Genomic DNA, 21,256 nt, shown 5'->3' on the forward strand with positions numbered 1-21,256 from the left:
TCAAAGATAAGACATTTTTTTTGCACTGCTAAAACAACTAGTGATAGTTTCACAGGAGGTGCAGGGATATTGTGATGGGGGCATAACGAACTCACATTGACTTTAATATTGTTCTCAATTGAATTATAAGGTCGTATCCATTGGCGTAATGAGCCAAAAGAATTGAGGGGCCAAGACATGGCCTATGGGGCGATTTTTTTTTTAACTGCGAGTGAGCAATAATTTTGAAATATTTCATACGCATCTCTAATCGTTTCACCCTTTTCGTTTCATTTTCTTTCTTATTTTTTCTAGGTTGTAAACAAATTGGAGGGTCTGTGGCCCCCAAGTCCCCCCCCCCCCCGCCTATCTCTACGCCAGTGGTAGTATCATGCCTATAGATTTACAATGGGTTACAAGGCTTAAACATATTCCTTTTGTACTTTTGTGTCTTCTTTCTTCTCTTTCCCCCTCTCCCAAAATCATGGGAAAGGCGGCCTCGCCGCCCCTAGGATGGGATCAATACACCGTTCAAGTATTGATGATTGGAGGAAAAAAATATTGACAGTTCTTTACGTCATCTCAGATGAAACGTTTCCATTTTTAGATGAGCTTCTAAAGAGTATCAAGGACTACATTATTCAGAGGTCTCTTATTTTTCTCATACAGTTCGATATTTACTTACTATCTCCCTGTCGGATCTTGAAGGGTGTTATATTTTTACTAACACCCCTGCAATATTCTTAAATGAATGTATCCTTGGGGTTAGCAGGGGATATCAAATGTCATTACGTCAAAATATCAGTCTCGCCATCAGTAAAATAAATATAACTTATAATTGAAAATCAGCAAAGATGGCATATGAAGCTAAAACGGTCCTGATGAAATTGAATTAATTTTCTCATTGATAACGTGAAAGATAATGATGTCTTTGAATAATAATAAAAAAGTAAACACTAAAGGTTGATTGATTATATTATTTAATGTTCCCTTTTCCTCTATCGGATCATGCTCAATCGTTTAGCAACCTTGAAATTGAATTAAATTTCGATTTGTAAGTTCAAATTCAATCGCTCCCGTTTCCGTCTTCGCGGGTTGAAAATAAGTTGAAAACGAAGAGAAACGAAACCATTGTGACGTCATGGACCTCCGAGGACCATTATTATGAAAGGTGTGTTCAACCGGTAGGTTAACCCTTTCGGTACAGAACCTGATTTCCGTATAAGTGACTGTACTTTTGTAGATGAATTTGGCAATGAAAGACTTACCAGGGGACCTGATTGAATTTACGTCACTATGTTGAATGGATGCCAGGATTGCCGCGAGTAGCTTACTCTTGACAGATCAAAGAAAGAGAGGGAGATAGAGGGGGAGGGGGGGGGGCAGAGGAGGAAAGGGGGTCGGCTAAAAGAGAAAGAGAATGAAAGAGAAGAGAGCAAAATAAATGAGCAGATGCAAATGAACATTTTAAAATAATCTGTAAAAATTGAAAGATTGCTTGATAAAAATTAACGCATCAAGTAATCATCAAACAACCTGTCATTTATATGCCACTCTTCGAGGAGTGAAAAGGGAGAGAACGGGGGGTGGGGGGGGGGGGGAGTGAGAGATAGGTGAGAAAGACAAAAAGACAGATAGATCAAAAAGAGAGAAAAATAGAGAGAGGGAAAAAGTATGATAGACATACAGAGAGAGGGAAGGAGGGAGGGAGAGACATAAAAGGGTGATAGATATATAGAGAGATGAATGGAAACCTGGAGAGAGAGAGGGGGAGGGGAGAGGATGAAAGAGAGAGAGAGAGAGAGTGGATAGAGAAGGGGGGGGGGCGGGGGAGAGAGAGAGAGAAAGGGAGAGAGAGGGGGTATAGTTCGAGTAAGGTAACGATGATGGGAGGGAACTCATGAGGGTGTTTGTCGAATGACAAGGTGCCGATACCTTCCCGTCTGTTCTCTGCCAGATATACTCAGAAATTTAGCTCATTTTCGCGGGAGAAGGGAAAATGGGAGATATAATTGTTTCTGAGACTTTTAGTATTTCAACTTAAAAATAGAACAATATATATATATATATATATATATATATATATATATGAATTAAAAGTTTGTTTGCTGTGTTTTGAAAATGAAAGTAGAGAACATTCTTATTACTAGATCTGTTGCCTGATAATATTCATCAAGAAAACAGCAAGAGGACACTATAAGATTATATCATTTCAGACAATTGGATAAATAAGAGAAAATCCTGAAGAAGATGCTTTCAAACTGACAATTGGTGCATCTTCGAGTTAACAAAAAGAGAAATTGATGTGATTGTGTGTCCTATTTTTGGTAAAAGGAGAAGGTCAGGCGATGTTCTGAAAATGGAATGGAAAATCTTACTATGTAGGTCATTTAGTCACCCGGTATTCTGAAATTTCTGAATAAGAGCATAATGTGTAATAAGAAGTCGGCCATTTTTTTTTTCACTGGCCCAAGAAGAAGCAGACGACATGTCATTTCGACACTGGACGCGGTTCAGTTACCCTCGTACGTCACGGGCAGCCCACAGCGATTGATTGAAAACTTCAGTTCGCTGCAGCCCCTTGTTTGTACTCGTAACTGAACCTGAAATCATCGGAAGGTTTCTGGGCACGCTGGACTGAGAACATCTTCGACGTTGCTTTATCGCGGTGTCGAATTACGCCGATGATGGACAAGAAGAAGCTTGTGAAAGGAAAAAGTCGATTCCGGAATCTATTAATGATCATTATCAAGGGCTACTGTCCAGTCTCTCGAGACTTCTGCCGTTGCCAATTTGCTAATCAATACTTCTTATACCGATCCGAAATAAAAACAAAAGATGATCTGCTCAAACATAGTAATTCAGAGGAAGCAGGAGACACAATATTAGAAATGCGTTTGCAGAAGCAATTTAAAATACATTAATTTTCTTCCTCTCTTTTTGAAGATTTTTTCTTCTTCTAACAATCATGGACGCGAAATAAATCGATAATGAAAAGGTCAGAACAAGCGACCACAGTTTTCCAGGTGTTTGCTACACCTGACTTCAAAGCAATTAGGCAAAACCAAGCTTACCTGTTCCCTACTGATATCGTAAACTTGAGAGTCATTCTAAACTAGGGGAACGATATGGGGGTCAATACCAAACGCATGGGGGTGTTACCAGTGCTAAAAATAGCTTTGCGAAATGTCATGAACTTGAGCTAGCTGTAGTGTTTGCATGTAAGGGTACATGATAGAATGAAAGTAGTCAATTGTATTTTTTGGAGTGATGTAATTCGGTATAGTCTCACGAGAGAGTAGGATAAACGTCGTAATTGCAACGCATTGGTCACCGTTTAAACATTTTCGTCACCCTGGTATCTGAAAAAAGGCAAGCACCTGAGTAGGGATCATCCTTCTTCGAGAAATCGTCGTTGTTTAAACTATAAATAATTGTCTCAACTTTTTAAAAACCAATCTGACGTCTCAACGTCGGGTTATAATGATACTTACTAAGCATTATTCTTTACCGCTTAGTTTTACCAAATCATGCAAATATGGGTCCATTAGGACTATGCCAAGTTGAATGTCAGTAAGGTAGGACTTCTTAGGGTAGAACTAACCATTTACGATGTTAAAGAACACGAAGAATGGTTGTCTTTTCTTGTTTAATACTACGAATTTGGGGGAGCAGTAAATAATGACGAACATTAATGACATGACTTTCCCTTTTTTCGTCGTCGCCGAAATCGCTGGCGCCCAAGGGAGTGTGCATGGACAGCACACGATAACGCACCTGTGTCGATTCAGCCCCGATTTCAACAACCGAAACTCACGTCGCATTTCATTAAAGTGTTAATCCAATGCTTCTCCTCGTCTGCAACTAAAAAGACAATTGTTGCCGAAGACGACAAGGGGAAAGTGATGACAGAAAACAAAAAATAAAAAATAAAGACAATGGGAGGAGGGGGTTAGCGATAGAACTGTGGTGACATAGACGGTATATTGAAATGAGAGAGACACACACAATTCTCCTGCACATTAGAAGATTTAGTCCGATTTTTATACAGAAAAAGCAATAAGCAGATCTTGACGAAGCAATGAATAAAGCCACAGCGAAGTTTAATTAAACGAAAACCAACGTCGTTCTTGTAGCCCTGAAGAAGACGTGTTTGGTTTTCATTTGAATAAAATTTTTGTTGGAGCTAAATGCATATATATATATATATTCTACCACCACCAACACCGCCACTATTATGTAGTAAATTTAAAGGTTGTAGTTACACATGATAATCTTTTTTTTTCAAGACGAATTTCAAAAATAGAATAAAAACAATTCAGAAAGAGATCTGTGTTTATGGCTCAGCAATAATACAAAGCTAGGTGCGGATATCCAGAAATATTTTTTTTGCGTCAAAACAAGACAGAAGGCAACTCTCACATTATGCCATTTCTATAATTGTACCTATTACAGACATATAAATCAAGATGAAGAAATCCCCCGATTTCTAAATTTGAATCAAAAGTAAAAGGGCAAATTCTCTCGCATAGGGTATGAATATTCCCTCAGTAATTAGCATAGTTGGCAAAATTTCGACTACCCTCGATGTTTTTCCCTGTCAAGAAAAAAAAAGATTTTTTTTTCTTCTTGAAGAGTATAGATGATGATGATTAGCTTTCGATTCCCTAGTTCGTGTTATCTTCCATGTTTTTATCGTAGTGATTGCTTGAAACTGAGAGACAATACCCAAACCTATCGGGGAAATTAATCAATGGTCGTTCAGAGGTAAGCTTGAGATCATGAACTCTTACGTCGTCAATTATATGTGAACGGCTCCCCCACCCTGACGAGCTTGCCAATTCTTGCCAATGCCGCAGCCACATCGGCAAGAACGATCAAAGTTATTACTTTTTTTTATTTTTTTTTTATTATTATTTATTTCGGCAATGAAAAGTATAAGAAATTGGTACAGTGCAGTATAATACAATAATAAACATAACAAGAGTATAGATTGAGCACCTACTGGACTGCCAGGGTCAAATAAAGTTAACTAAATTACTGTAGTCAATAAAGACCATTTGACCCTATCCAGCGGGTGCTTACATAAAACAGAAGCGGATAAAAGAGTGAGTATGAACAAAAAGGTTTAAGATCAATTATAATAGAATAAAACATAGGTCTACTTAATTACTGGTTAAGCATAAAATTGTTCCTTAGTTCATTCATCCATGAATTAAGTGAGTTAACAACCACCCCAGAGCGCAAACTTACCGGCAATTCATCCCAGTAACGGGGAAAAGAATTAATAGCTGATAGATGAAGTCGGTTTGTTCGCGCTCGGAGGTGGTTGAACTTCACGTCCTCCAAATGCCGACTGTTAATCACAACGGAACATCCAACTGCATCACAACGTACAATACCATACAAAGCCTTGACAACATAAATTAGTAGTGAAAATTTCCTCCTTGATTCCAATGTTTGCCAGTTGAGTTTTAGTAATCTGTCATGATAGGACATTTCTTGTCTTCTTTGTTTGAGTATCATGCGGGTGGCTCGTCTCTGAACATTTTCAACCTTTTGGGATAGGTATTTCGTATGCAAGTGCCAAGCTGGTTGACCGTACTCAAGAATTGGAAGAACAATTGTTTTGAACAAGGAGAATATGGCAGATGCGGTCAAGGACTTAGAGACTGACAATACAAAACCGAGCATACGATTTGCTTTCTTAACAATGTATTCAACATGAGTATTCCATTGTAACTTATTATTAAGCATTATTCCTAGATACTTGTATTGCTGAACTGATTCTAGAACAATATTGTCATAAGTATAGTAAGGTACTCCAGGGTTCTTTGCCCATGTTATCCGTAGAACTTTAGATTTGGATGAATTAATGCGCATTCTATTGTTCATACACCACGAATGAATATTATCAATATCGTTTTGCAACTGACAACTATCAGAGGGTGTAAATATTGGTCTGTATAATAACGTATCGTCAGCAAAAAGTGCACATGGTGATATGGTTTGGGAGAGAAGGTCATTTATAAACAAATTAAAGAGACACGGTCCTAAAACACTGCCTTGCGGTACACCAGAGGTTATAGGCAACCAGCAAGAGGTAGAACCCCTGTAAATTACTCTTTGTTCCCTACCATGAAGGAATGAAAAAATCCAATTCCAGACACTTCCAGTAATGAAGAATTGTGAAGAGAGCTTTTTCATCAACACGTCATGTGGCATTATATCGAAAGCTTTTGCAAAGTCGAAAAAGATAACGTCAAGTTTTGGTGTGGGAGAGGTATCAAGAATTTTCAACCATTTGTTTGTAATGTTCATTAACTGAGTCACACAAGAGCGGCCTTTCACAAAACCATGTTGGTTAGGGTTAAGTAGACAATAGTCATTGATATGTGTTTGAATACGGTTTGTTACAATACGTTCCAATACTTTGCATACAACCGAAGTTAGGGCAATAGGTCTGTAGTTTTGAACCAGAGCCTTATCCCCGGATTTAAACACAGGGGATATATTAGCACGTTTCCAAGACATAGGCAATCTACCATGAGAGAGTGAGAGGCGAAATATTTTACATAATACAGGTGTAATGGTAGAAGAACCCAATTTCAACATCATTGGAGTGATTTTGTCTGGACCTGGAGATTTTTCCTTCTTCAAACTCTTTACCACATTTAGCACATCTATTTCTTTGATTTCAATAGTACGTAAGTATGTAGCAAGTGGATTTTCCTCTAATTGGGGGGTTTCTATTGGTGCATCAGAATAGGGCGTGAAAACAGAGTTAAAATATCGACCGAACAACTCCGCGATCTTATCAGACTCATATAATATTATGTTATTGTCATTGATTGTTAGAGGATCTTGACTCTTTTTCTGGGACCTGACGAATGAGAAAAATCTCTTCCTATTATCAGATTCATCAGAAAATAAGCGATTTATATAGGAATGGTATAATCTACTGGTAATAATTTTAATGCGATTCCGTAATTGTCTATACAGTTCCCAATGAGTGTCTAAGCCTGATTTCTTTGCTTTTTTGAAAGCTTTATTTTTTTCAGAGGCTAACTTCCGAACTTCATCCGTGATCCATGGGCTACGTTGTTTGGCACGACCCACTTTCCTTGGAATGCAATCACGTGATATAGCATCAAACAAATCGTGAAACCCTTCCCATGCCTTATCTATATCGGTTTCGTCGAAAAACAATTCCCAAGGGGCGTAAGTAATTAGATTATTGTAATGTTCAACATCAGTTTTATCGTACCGTAAGAATTCCCTAATAATATTTTTAGGAGTTCGAAGCTTCTTAAACTTTATTTCGAAGCAAATTGCGTCATGATCACTTGAGACTGGGTTGGACATGGTTTGAACATTATCAATATAATAGGGAGAAGTTGTAAAAAGTAAGTCGATGATAGTTCCTCTGGAAGGGTCTTGGGACGAACGTCGAGTGATATCTTCTACTAGCTGGGTAAGATCCATCGATGACATGATGGAGTCTGGCTGATGAACTATGGGGAGCTCCTGATCGGCCCAGTTGGTGTTAAAGTCTCCAGTAAGAATGATCCCTTGATAGTCAGAAGAGATAGCCTGAATGTCGTCGACTGCTTGTTGTAGGTGATCCCAGAACTCAACAGTTGCTGATGGTGGGCGATACAGTACGCAGATAAGCCATTTGATGTTGGGTTTACAGGCAAAATCGACACACACCATCTCAATATTGGCGTTTTCCAATTGCGGGAGGCGTTTTGGTATCAAGTTAGGTTTGACAGCAAGCAATACACCTCCACCCCTGGTTCCTGATCGGTCTCGACGGAACGTTACGTGATCGGGGAAATGAACATCAACCGTTGTGTCCATATCTGAGAACCAGGTTTCGGTAATTCCTATGATATCTGGGGATGACGTCTCAGAGAATGAATTAAATTCGTTCATCTTATTCCTTAAACTTCGAGCGTTAAATATAACAGAGGAGATTTGGGTAATTGGACGATTTGTTGATGTACCCTGTTGTGAGTCAGATTGGGGTGGGTTATTGGGGTGGGAATGAGGACCTGGGTTTTTCTCGACATCGCCATGGCAAAGTATGCATATGTTGAACGTTGAACATGAATTACATGTACCGTAATACGATACTGGACATTTCAGATATTTTATTTTCCGAATGTTCGTGTGTTCAGAGTTTTTTACACCATAATCGGAATCATAGGTGGTATTAGTAAGAAGCAACACAAACCCGGTAAGTAGCAACAGGCTCACTACGGAGACCAACCCGAACTGTCCGTGACAATACATTGTGAATATTTATGACTGTTACGTAATCAACATGCGATTTGTCAGTGCGGTTCACATCCACGTATCGTTTCACAAACATGAAGCTCTAGCTATGTGTGAATGTATGTAATACAAGTCCATTGAGAAATGACGAAGTGCGTAATGATGTACAAAATTTAAAAATCAATATACACGAAAAGTTCAACACAAACTCACACAATTCTGCTCCGAGATGTATCCATAGATCCAAAGTATACTATATTCCATAAATTGTGCAGTTAGGACTTACGAATCACTAATAAACAAGACCAAATGATACAGGAAAAATGAGGTGCGACCCACTCTAATCAAAAAAAAAAAAAAAAAAAAAAAAAAAAAAAAGTTGTTATTTATTGAATTCATTCAATACATCATCAATACAATATCAAATCTTTTTTTGAGAAACAAAAGTAACAAAAATATTATATACATAGTTGTTTTATCTTTCATTTGACTTGGAAATAAAAAGTAGTATCTGTAGGAATATATACATAATATCGTTATCATGATACTTTACATCGAACTGATTTGTAATATGAAACTCATAAAGTACTTGTACATAAAGAATGAAATTTGGTAAAAATACATAAGCCGAAAGGACAGGAACCCTACACCATACACATAACACCCCAAACAGCAACAAACACCAAATTATATATAAAAAAACGCAACGCAACGCAGAAAACTATCGATCGGTTTGGAGTGGTTTCATTTGTGTGACTGTACAAGTGAAAGAGATAATTATTATGATGATGATGACGATGATGATGATGACGATGATGATGGTGATGATTATGATGAAGATGATGATGATGATGATAATAATGATTGTAATGATGATGATGATGATGGTGATGATGATGATGATGATGATGATGGTGATGATTATGATGATGATGAAGATGATGATGATGATGATGATGACGATGAAGATGGTGATGATTATGATGATGACGATGGTGATGATGGTGATGATGATGATGATGATGACGATGATGATGATGACGATGATGATGATGACGATGATGATGGTGATGATTATGATGATGATGCAAGGTTTCTTAGTCAAGTTGTCTTATTTCTATACATTAATCGATACAAAGATTTAACTGGTACCGTATGCACATTTTAAAAACTAGGAGGAAATTATAAGAAAAGTATGAATCAACCTATCAGAAGAGAATGAAAAGTCCCAACTTTATCTACAGTATACTCCTAAACCATGCCATCGTCGACACACAATGAATCTAAATTGAACTCTTTTTTTATATTCGTGTTACTGTTGAGTTATCAGTAAATTTGATGTTCTTGTAGTTTGTGAAATGATTTAATCCAGCGGTCGATCGCCCAATCGAAGAGGCTATTATTTATCTTGCATCATTATCATAATCATCATCATAATCATCATCATCATCATTATCGTCATCATAATCATCACCATCATCATCGTCATAATAATAATAATCATCATCATCATCATCATCGTCATAATCATCATCATCATCATCATCATCTTCATCATCATCATCATCATCTTCATCATCATCCTCGTTATCGTCATCATCTTCATCGTCATCTTTATTAACATCATCACCACCGCCATCATTTTACAATCGTCATGCACTATCATAAGAAGTCATGGAATAGCGCATGTCGATTTATTTTTAATTAAAAACGCGTTTGAAATAAAAAATCGATATTTTCTGCTATTGAAACAGAACTGGAATTTTTTATATAAATTAACATAATGTGTGTACTTGTATTCATGTTAATAAATTTACATTAAAAACGACATCTTATTGTAATAAAAAAAATCTATATAATGATATGTATTTTTTCAACTCATTCAATATCTTATCACTCCCAAAACACGCATGAATTGATAAAGAAAATGTTAATTGAACCTAAACCAAAATTTTTCAGAGTATGATTTTTGCCTTGACCCGTTATTCCCGCCAAATTTAGTCGATACATTAATGCTCGAGTCATTCTCGTCGTCTGCACACTTTCGATCACTTCAAAGGCTATCGCTAATCGATCACGATAGCTGCTACCTTGATTAATTTTAACATTGCGTTACATAGAACGACATGTACTGCATGGGATTAAAATTTATATTACATTATACTATGGAACGTACATAATGAATAAATGTAGGTTTTTATAAATGCATTGAATATTAACATTGCATACCAAATCATTGACATAACAATCATGGTATTGTATATTGATTGCAATGAATACAAAATAATATTGCATTACATACCATGAAAAATTATGTTGTACATTAAACACTTCTAATCGATTTGATCTTGTTGCAATATTGGTGTTGCATTACATATACGGTGTAAAAGATTGCTTTAAAAACACAAAACCCCTCAGATGTGATATTTGTACGCGTTTGGATTTAAAGGAGCTAGCGCAGACTCCTATAGATGACAATATACCACTGATAATTCTCCAAATATCATAAAACAATGACATTTTATTTCAAAGATGCGATTATTAAAACCATATTTCTTCATACATTATTTGTAATTCAGAATAGCTTGCTTAATTTTCCTTTATGTTATTTATGTATTTGTTCCAGACACTGACGTAATATTGGATTATTGTTATGATGTGTATAAGGTATATTCAAACGCCTTTTGGGGGGATATAAAAGCATTGTGCTGAATTTTCTAACACCATGACCATGATAATGGTAATAATAATCTTTAATCCGGTCTGTTTGACATTTTACCTGTCAGCGACAGAATCGACGACACATTTTCTTTTGAAAGGTTATTATTTTCATTTTCACTTTTTAAAAACTTTCGTCTCTATTTAAACGACATGTGTCGAAATGGTATAGAACAGGTGGCAATCGCCCAAACAAGGAACATTTGGTTTCATTGTTCAGAAGTATGTTTTACGAAAAGTGATGACAATTATATAGCTATATCACCGACGAGTAACTCTCCATAATATCTGAAACAACAATGTCGATCATATTTGAATGTAACTCTGGTTGGACAATGAAGAAAAGTCCTTTAAAGCTGCTCATGAAAGACAATTTACTAGTTAGGAAATTACTCAGCGAATGTACAAACATGAGTTTCGTTCATGTCTCGAAACCTCATCTGGATGGCCTGTCAAATTTGTTCATATTTTCTTCCCTCTCCTCGCAGCATATACCTGCTCTAAATTAATAGAATTAATGTTGCTTGTTCGGTTAACTCATTGGCCTTACGTTTCACTCATTTTCTATCCCTTCTTACACGCTTTTAAAACAAATACATATAAGTCGAAAGTTCAGCGCGTTTTTTTTTTTACAGTGGACGGCGTGTGGTTTGTAGACGTGGCCGTTTGATTACGTCACATTAGGTTTAAGGTTAACGAACATTGATTGATTGATTGATTCTTTATTTACATGCAAAAATTAATCATACAACATAAAATATATGGACAATATTTCACGGCAAAATAACAATAAACAATCATTGCATGCTGGGAGGGGACAGTCATAAGCACAAAGGCTTGAAAAAGGACGCCCCTCAAGAAAGACTACGGCCCCGAATAAAATCAATATAAGTCATAGTTAAAAAAGCAGGGCCAAAATGAAAACACATCAGGGATGTCAAGAATACTCTAATGAAAATAACACACCAGCCGCGTATCGATTAATATTACTATGTTTAACATAGATACGTCGTATAAATACAAAAAAATACAGTAAGCAGTATGATAAAATAATGATAGAACAATATCTCAACTCAAATAAGCGCTAATAATGGAATGCTTAAACTCAAACTTAAATTTGTTCAATGTAGGAGCACCACGTATTGTTAAAGGTATATCATTCCAGGTATCTGGACCAGTATGTCTTATTGACATACGGGCTAAGGCGGTTAGCGGGTTTGATAAATGTAAATTGTTGACATGCTTCAATTAGAAGTTACTCGTTGAAAGAAATTGAGATTTATGTATATTTTTGTCTTAATAGCCATTGTATTTCAATTTATATTTTTTCATTCATTCCAAATTCAACATATAAGGATAAAAAAGTAACTAATGATACATTGTAAACAGGGGACATATTGTTTTAAACATTCTTATTTGTTGAATAATAATATTGTCTCACAAAATAATGTACTAGTACTCTATTCTAAAGCGAATAGAGACGTGATGTTATCACTGTGATATGCGCTATATATAAGCATTGTTTATTATTATTATTATCATATTAAAGGTTAAAAGGTCCAATTGCGATTTTACCTATGGTATAATATTCACAATTTATGTTTTATGAATGAATTCATACTTTGAAATTTAATAATCTTCGGATGTCTCATTTTTTAGTGAAACTTTATAAATGCTTTACAAACCAACCAATGAAGGGCTATATTAATATCGACAACAATAATATATTATTATTCTGAGTTTACTGATCCATGTGTGTAGTTGTATCCACTAAAAGGATTGTATTTTCTAGAAAATAGGATTATTCCGTTTGGATAACTTTCATTAAGAATTTAAATCAAATTCTAGATAATTATCTTTATCATGCGTTTATAAAAGTAGAAACGTTCGAAATCGGGAATTCCCAATCCCAAAACCCTTTTCTCATAATCATTTGACCTAATTCTTGCGATCAGCTGTTTTGTATTTATCGGATTAGGCTATTCTCCTCATAGGAATTGAATTTGAAAAATTTCACTGCTTTGAATTTAATCATGATTAATAAATTCATATCTATCTGTGTATTATTCTTGTTTCCTGTACGCAGGATTACAAAGCCTACCTTTTTACTGCACGGAAATATCAAGAATAACGTTTCCGAAGATTCGCAGACGCTTCCAATTTCAAGTGCAAAAATAGATAGATTTACGCAATAGAGTACGCAAGCAGGAGACAAAAAGATAGTGACAGTCATAACAACAAACCAACTCCAAACCGACCGATGATGCGTCGTTGAAAATAACGTAAAAGCTATGATCGGTCCGGGTCAGTTTCGTCGGGTGTGACCGATGCACCTATGATAATTCTCCGTTTGCAGAAAAGTTCGGTTTTTTTGTGTCGAGATAATAACGGTTGAAGGAGATGAAGTGAGATTGTTATCATAAACCACTTTCGATCCTCAGATGTCTTTTTTAAAAGTAAGAATTGATTCAATCGCTCTAAATGATCATCATTCATACGTATTTTCCTCTTTATGTTGTCGTCAGAATATGCATGATAACCCCGCCCCCCAAAAAGCCTCAGTTTGATACTTATGGTAACGATATCTGGTTATGATTTATCGTATAAGATTGGTCATCATCATCTATCATTCATGTCCTGATACTTGTTATTTATTTCTTTCTCTACATAATTATTATTTCTTTATTCATTCATTATTTTGTTAGTGGACTTAAATATCGCAATATCAGCTGTATAGTTTCCCAATTGTCCTCAACAAATAAGGTCGAATGGGAATGGCGGAAGAGGTAAAAAAAAATATCAAAATTAACATTGTGAGAATAATGACAAATCGAGAGAAATATTGCCATTTTTTATCTTTTCAGTACAGTGTTGTGATTGATATATCGAATTTCGATGAATTTTAATCAGTCTAAACTATTTTAAGATTGCACTCCATAAATGGTAGATTATCGAAAAGGAAAAAATGCAGTTTTGTCCAAAATTGAGTGCTGGCGAAAATAATTTTGAACTTTGATTGCTCTTTCTTAGGAAATTGAAAATGCTAATATTTTCCAATGAATATTTTATTGAATGCGCTATCCATGCTAATCTAATATTCTTTTATCTTCAGTATCTATTCATCTATCTTAACTAACCCGTTCTTACACTTTCGTACATCTGATTTAAGAAATAATCACAAAGGTTAGAATAGGAGTCAACTCGAGTCAAGATTGTAACTGGAGAAGCTGAGAGTTTCTAGCTCTCTCACCTCCAAACATAGTAAGTAAACAGAATATATCGAGGGGCACAGCACTCTTAAAAAAAGTCGCGAACGAGCGAAAATTTTGACCATTAATTTTTTTTACTGTTTTGATAGATTTTTAGTTATTTATTAAGAAAATATCATGATGTTACATCCTTTTTGCTTTCTTTTTTTTTCCTTTCCTCTTTTTTCTCTCATTTTCTTCTTGGTCGTGGCAATTTTTTTCTTTTTCTTGGGGGGGGGGGGGGGGTCCAGTGAACACATCCGCATTCATCAGTGCTCATCTCACAACTCTCAACCAACTCACATTCTTCGTGCATGAGAGTCCGGGAAGCGGCAGAAATAAGAGATCTCCTGCCTAGCTTTCGGGCTTCCATTCTAAACATCAAACCGAAAACAACAAAATCTTCGATCATGACAAAAAGAGGGAGAAATTAATATAGAAGATTAGCTTATCAACACGACAATACTCGCTTGCGTCTCCTCGCTTCGGGCAGAACGTTTTGATCGGATCGGAAATGAATCGATGAATAAGCGACGAACTACCGAAGTCTCTCGGGACCTCTTCGGCCCGACCGAGTCAATGCGCGCAATGGACACAATCACAACGAGAGACTCATCGAAGCAATCCGACTTTGCGCTCTTATCTTCCCCACAAAACTAAGTGAAACCGCTGCGAAAAGGACAGATTCTTGTAGTAATCAATTCCCAATTCCCTCCCTGGATTAAAACAGGTTTCTCGAATTCACACTTTGGGGTTTTACCCTAATAAAAAAGAAAAAAGAAAAAAAAAGGTCAACATCTTCTTGGGTAATAATGTTTGGGAGCACAGAGGTGCAAATGCCCCAGGCTACACAATTAAATATTGATCAACGATTTGGCGCATCTGTGTGTTATTAGCATCCTCGTACATTCATTTTTATATAGGATTGAAACTTTGAGCTCGTTTTCGACCACAAAAAGCGGATTCAGGTTACAAGAAATGATGGTGATCAATTATGTCACTTTTTTTTTTTACCTTTGTTATCATCCTTTTTTTTTCTTATTTTAAAAACTCCCAAATGGACCGGGTAAGAAAATCGCCAGAGATAAATTGTATTAACTAACACCGCCATCAAAACTTCACCTGAAGGAGGCTGCAGCAAACGTGGGCATATGGGGGGGGGGGGGTAAATTAATATCTTTGGTGGGAGGGGGTGGGTAAAACATTGTTTTACATTTTCGACATCATAATTTGAATTGGTTATCTCGCCGATATGATCATTGAAAATACCAGATTTATTTGAAAATTTGTTATCAACCTCAAATCAATAATAATAATAATCAATCGCTCGAAATCTCTCCTGAACCATATGCAAAACTCAGCCCCGTTATTTTGTTTGTCTCATTTCGTCACTGACAATGGGACAATGCCTTGTAAACATGCTTTAAAGATAGAATATCGGTACCCATTTAAACTTTTTTTTTAAATCATCATTTCATTGACTGCTTGAGCCTATTGAAACTATTAGATTTACAGGGGATGCAAAAAAGCCAAAAGTGAGTAGAAAAATAAAGAAAAAGGGAAAGATAAAAGGAAGAATATTGATTCGTTTTGTTCAGGCACTCATCCAGCATGTCCAGTATAGCTCATTCATTCATGTATTATATCTATTTACCTATATAATACTATCATTAACTTGTCAATTATTTGTATGTGTTTATTTACTTATTTATGTTTATATTTAGTTATTCATTTGTTATATATTTATTTAACTCTCTGTTTGTTTATTTATTTATTAATATTTTTTTCTTCTTTCTTTTATTCTTTCTATATTCATCTATCTATTTATTTATTTATCTTATTCATTTATTAGTACATGAAAATTAAGAAATTTACTAAGATATTTCAATGGAGTATAACAATATTACAGAGTGAATGAAGTCATTTTTGTTGCACAGTGCATGCATCTCTTGGTCTCCGGTCGTTCCCTAAACCTCAGGATAACAGCGCGAAAGGTATAGTGGCTAGTCACGCACCGAATTTATAGAGCTGTTGAAAATTATTTTCAAGAGTGTTTGAAAATGATTTGAAAGGGGATTCCATTGCAATGGACAATGCTAAGTTGTTATGAAAAAAAATAAAATCATTCGGATTGTAGAATATGGCAATAATGTTAGGATTTTCTTTTAAGAAACAAAAATAGGCATATTCTAAAAAGAAATATGGGTGGAATTGATAGGCCTTATCTTTAACTCTATCCCCAAACTGCAATAATAAATAGCTGAAATTTTATATTCCACTCCAAATTTACAAGGTTCACAAGAAGTGCGAGAAAATATGCATTTTATTGGGGGGGGGGGGATGAGCCATCCAAAGGAGTAAAAAACCGAGAAATTTGATTTTCATATAGACCGTTGTGTATATTTTTAGTTGAGAAAATACGAAAGTTTCTCATTCATAGTGTTATTATAATTACACTTTTAATTTGATATCATATGTTAACTGAGTTTATCTGATATTCAGGTCTTGCTTTCAAAGTTTCAACGAATATAATTTGTTGAGTGGGGTTTGATTTGGATTGACAGTTCAGCTTTTCGAAGTCTATGATATTTCACAAAATAATTCAATTAATTTCTAAAACTTGGCATAAACATGGACAGTCGGTCTGAAGCAAATATGTACCAAGGCATTTATTTGTCATTGGATACAATCCCATACAAACTTGTTCCCTTTTCTCTGAGGAGGAAAAAAAGAAAGAAAATATTCATCGAGGAAATTTGAAGGGAGGGGAGTGGGTAAGTAACACGCCTGAAGTTTCGCAGTTTAGCAGGAAAGAGTCCTATCCTGGAAAGGCAGGTAGCGGGATGGCCTCGGCTTGAAGCACTCTGCGAGTCCGCATACGTCAAAGCTCAGCGGGAGGGGTGATCTCTTGCGGCTAGTCTAACATTTTCGCGGGAAGAGGGTTTAATTTTCTGGAAATTTCGAATTGCAAAGATAGCGCACGATAACCTTAATTGTCAGATCTCAAAGCGAGATATTCATTTGACATGATCTTGTACAAATAAGAAACCATGAGCGAGTAAATGAGTTTCGATGGTCTATGATTATAAAAGAGGCTATACAGGCATAATGTGTCTTTTTATTTACAAAAAGAAGGTGAAGATTTTTGTATGATATTTATGATTTTTAATCATTGTAAATTTTGCAGTGATTATACCAGAAAGCTAATCGTGATTGGTCATGGATCAAATAAGATGGGCACTTTGAAAATAATTGATGACACGCAGTAATTATTTTTCATCGGGGCTATACCCCTCTTACAAATGCGTTTAAATATCAATATGCAAAGTTTTCCCTGTCTGTTGGCCTGTAGGCTGTGTTATGTTTCATAGAAATGCACATTTTACAACATACTGAACACTAACTACTCCAGAATGTATTTTCTTTTTCTTTATTTCTTTCTTGAATTGGCATTAAAATTATTTCAAAACAATTTTGTTTGAAATAATAATAAATGGCATGACATGCAGGGGGTTAATTCCCTGTAAAATGTATAATGTGGATCTAAAGCCAAAATAATAAGGAACTGATGTTTGATAGATGAAGAATAGTTATAATTGATTAGTTTGATTCTCAAATTTTCCATATTTCATTGTTTCAATAACATGATCTTTAAAAATCCACAAGAAAATGATGGGTGAAAATGCAATTTTAATACTGTTTGCGAACCCGCCTCACTGATCTTACATTGAGATGCTATATACAGATCAGTGGCCCACTTAATACAGTGCTAAGAGGGGGCGACACCATAGATGATTTTCATGGAGTAAAACATTGGGAAAATGGAAAAGGAGAAAGATAAGGGAGAAGAAATGTAAAAAAAGGTCTGCTGGGCCAGTGAACTATCTTACCCCTGTAATTAAATTGAAAAAAAAAAACAGTATACAATATATTGCATTGTCTTGCCCCAACCCCGTGCAGCAACTGTATAGGCCTATTTAGCCGTTTCATAGCATGAATGTGCGCGTCGTTTTCGAATTTGCATTTTCAATTATGACGCTTAATTATCAAGAGTTGTCGGGCTTTGTGTTGAATCAAACTTTGTGTGAAAGAATTCCAGCCAGCACCTGAATCCGGTCAGCCCTGTACAAGGGTCATTGGAATCATGTGTTTCCGTTAAAACAAATTTATCTTCATACCTTATTTGTAGCGGACATAAATATGATGAAAGAAGCCCCAACAAGGTATCATTCAAAATCATAACATGTCCGCCAAATGTGTTTTTGTATTAGCCTTGGCCTGTTGGCCGACTATAATGATGTCATATTGCAACTTAAATTACAACCAAAGGGAAAGCGTGTTTACTTTGTAAAATTATGGAGGTAGAAAGAAATAATTTAAAGTGACCTTGTGTATGTCAAAGAGTAGATCATGTAGATGATGGTTATGTAAGTTAATATTGTCCATGCATGCATTATTGACCTAATCAATATTGTGTGTTTTTTGTTAATTTATATATGAAGAGCTCAGTTGCAAATTGGGCATGATGGGTTAGGTCCATTTTTCATCAAAGTTAATTTTTTTTTGTCTCAATGTATAGATTTTTAGTAGCTCTATAAAATGATACCAAAGAAAAGTTGAAAGTCCCATTGAAAAGTGAACAAAAAAGGGCAAAGAAAAACAACCCCTTTTTCAAAAGGGGTTAGGTCCATTTCAGTTTGAATGCAAAAGGGGTTAGGCCCACAATGATGATTTAAAAAAAAATATGTATAAAAAAATGAATACAGGTAGATTTCTTTTATACTCAATTTTATGTTCACATGGTAGGACATCATGAAAATTTAGTTTCTCGTAAAAATATTACAATAAGTGAGAATAAAAAACACCCTCGACGGGGCTGAGCTTCGGTTCAAAGTGTTGTTTACCACAGATCCAAACAGAATCATGACAAAATATAAGTTGCAATATAATTCTCCCTTCTGAAATGCTTGTTATTTCAGTTGAAACTACATGCACAGCAACGCTTGCTTCTGCATTCAATTCAAATAAGATGATATCATTCATCGATTTGATATTCATTATCTTTTCGGCACTAAACTTGTATATTGTTCTATCTATGATATTTTCTTCATTCGTTTGGCAGTTCAAACAAGATCTACATAATATAGAAGTGATAAAAAAGTAGTTATGAAAATGCAGAAATAAAATGTCAGAAGTGGGATTCGAACCCACGCCTCCATTCGGAGACCAGAACACTCTAGATCTCGTATGTACGAGATAAGGATTCGAACCTTGAGTCTGGCGCCTTAGACCGCTCGGCCATCCTGACATCACACCGGCTGTGGGCACAGATTCAGATTCAACTTTATTGATTAAAATCCCACCCCCCCCAAAAAAAAAAATGAAAATTTTCAATTTTCAGTACGGATTCATATTATCATTAGTGGTGAAATAAAAAATGTCATTATAATATTAACCAAAAAGAATTAAAATATTTTTAGAATATATTAAGTTGAGAAAATATACGAGATATTATATAGAATAAGGTTTACACCAGGTTGGGGACGGGAGGGTTGCATATTTAGTACCAAATTTTCCAGAAAAATAAACGAGAGCTAAAGTGAAGTATTTCGTTTTCCTTTTTAGCATGTCCTGCCACAAACAAAATGAATAGAGCGAGACACAGGATGACAAAATATAAGAGTGGTCTTTAATGGAATCCTCCGCCCCCCAAAAAAATCTTGTCAGAAGTGGGATTCGAACCCACGCCTCCATTCGGAGACCAGAACACTCTAGATCTCGAATGTACGAGATAAGGATTCGAACCTTGAGTCTGGCGCCTTAGACCGCTCGGCCATCCTGACATCACACAGACTATGGGCACAGATTCAGAGTCAAATTTATTGATTGAAATCCCCCCTCCCCCTACTAAAAATGAAATAAAAAATGTCATTATGTATTAACCAAAAAGAAGAAAAAAAAATATTTCTAGAATATTAAGTTGAGAAAATATACGAGATATCATATAGCATAAGGTTTACACCAGGTTGGGGACGGGAGGGTTGCATATTTAGCACCAAATTTTCCAGAAAAATAAACGAGAGCTAAAGTGAAGTATTTCGTTTTCCTTTTCAGCATGTCTTGCCACAAACAAAATGAATAGAGCAAGACACGGGATGACAAAATATAAGAGTGGCCTTTTACTGGAAGCATCCGCCCACAAAAAACAACAACAAAAATCTTGTCAGAAGTGGGATTCGAACCCACGCCTCCATTCGGAGACCAGAACACTCTAGATCTCGAATGTACGAGATAAGAATTCGAACCTTGAGTCTGGCGCCTTAGACCGCTCGGCCATCCTGACATCACACATACTATGGGCACAGATTCAGAGTCAAATTTATTGATTGAAATCCCCCCTCCCCCTACTAAAAATGAAATAAAAAATGTCATTATTTATTAACCAAAAAGAAGAAAAAAAAATATTTCTAGAATATTAAGTTGAGAAAATATACGAGATATCATATAGCATAAGGTTTACACCAGGTTGGGGACGGGAGGGTTGCATATTTAGCACCAAATTTTCCAGAAAAATAAACGAGAGCTAAAGTGAAGTATTTCGTTTTCCTTTTCAGCATGTCCTGCCACAAACAAAATGAATAGAGCGAGACACAGGATGACAAAATATAAGAGTGGTCTTTAATGGAATCCTCCGCCCCCCAAAAAAATCTTGTCAGAAGTGGGATTCGAACCCACGCCTCCATTCGGAGACCAGAACACTCTAGATCTCGTATGTACGAGATAAGGATTTGAACCTTGAGTCTGGCGCCTTAGACCGCTCGGCCATCCTGACATCACACCGGCTATAGGCACAGATTCAGATTCAAATTTATTGATCGAACCTCCCCCCAAAAAAAAATTATAATAAAATAAAATAAATAAATAATAATAAAAAAATGAAAATTTAAAATTTTCAATTTTCAGTACAGAATAAACGAATTCATATTATCATCATAATCTTGAAGTGGTGAAATAAAAATTTTCATTATAAT

At 35.7% G+C, this 21,256-nt stretch overlaps 4 non-coding genes across 4 annotated transcripts; all 4 read right to left on the reverse strand.

Annotated features, from left to right (window-relative positions):
• Positions 1-19,411: 19,411 nt before the first annotated feature.
• Positions 19,412-19,533, reverse strand: TRNAL-CAA (transfer RNA leucine (anticodon CAA)). The gene is made up of 2 exons: positions 19,496-19,533; positions 19,412-19,457 (listed from the first exon to the last, which is right to left on the reverse strand). It is a non-coding gene; the product is annotated as a tRNA-Leu (tRNA).
• A 413-nt stretch (positions 19,534-19,946) lies between these two features.
• TRNAL-CAA (transfer RNA leucine (anticodon CAA)) lies at positions 19,947-20,068 on the reverse strand. Its single transcript has 2 exons — positions 20,031-20,068; positions 19,947-19,992 (listed from the first exon to the last, which is right to left on the reverse strand). It is a non-coding gene; the product is annotated as a tRNA-Leu (tRNA).
• Positions 20,069-20,446: 378 nt separating this feature from the next.
• On the reverse strand, positions 20,447-20,568 carry TRNAL-CAA (transfer RNA leucine (anticodon CAA)). The gene is made up of 2 exons: positions 20,531-20,568; positions 20,447-20,492 (listed from the first exon to the last, which is right to left on the reverse strand). It is a non-coding gene; the product is annotated as a tRNA-Leu (tRNA).
• Positions 20,569-20,935: 367 nt separating this feature from the next.
• On the reverse strand, positions 20,936-21,057 carry TRNAL-CAA (transfer RNA leucine (anticodon CAA)). Its single transcript has 2 exons — positions 21,020-21,057; positions 20,936-20,981 (listed from the first exon to the last, which is right to left on the reverse strand). It is a non-coding gene; the product is annotated as a tRNA-Leu (tRNA).
• Between the last annotated feature and the right edge of the window lie 199 nt (positions 21,058-21,256).

This window comes from Lytechinus pictus, chromosome 11 (assembly GCF_037042905.1).
Source record: "Lytechinus pictus isolate F3 Inbred chromosome 11, Lp3.0, whole genome shotgun sequence".
Lineage (NCBI taxonomy): Eukaryota > Metazoa > Echinodermata > Echinoidea > Temnopleuroida > Toxopneustidae > Lytechinus > Lytechinus pictus.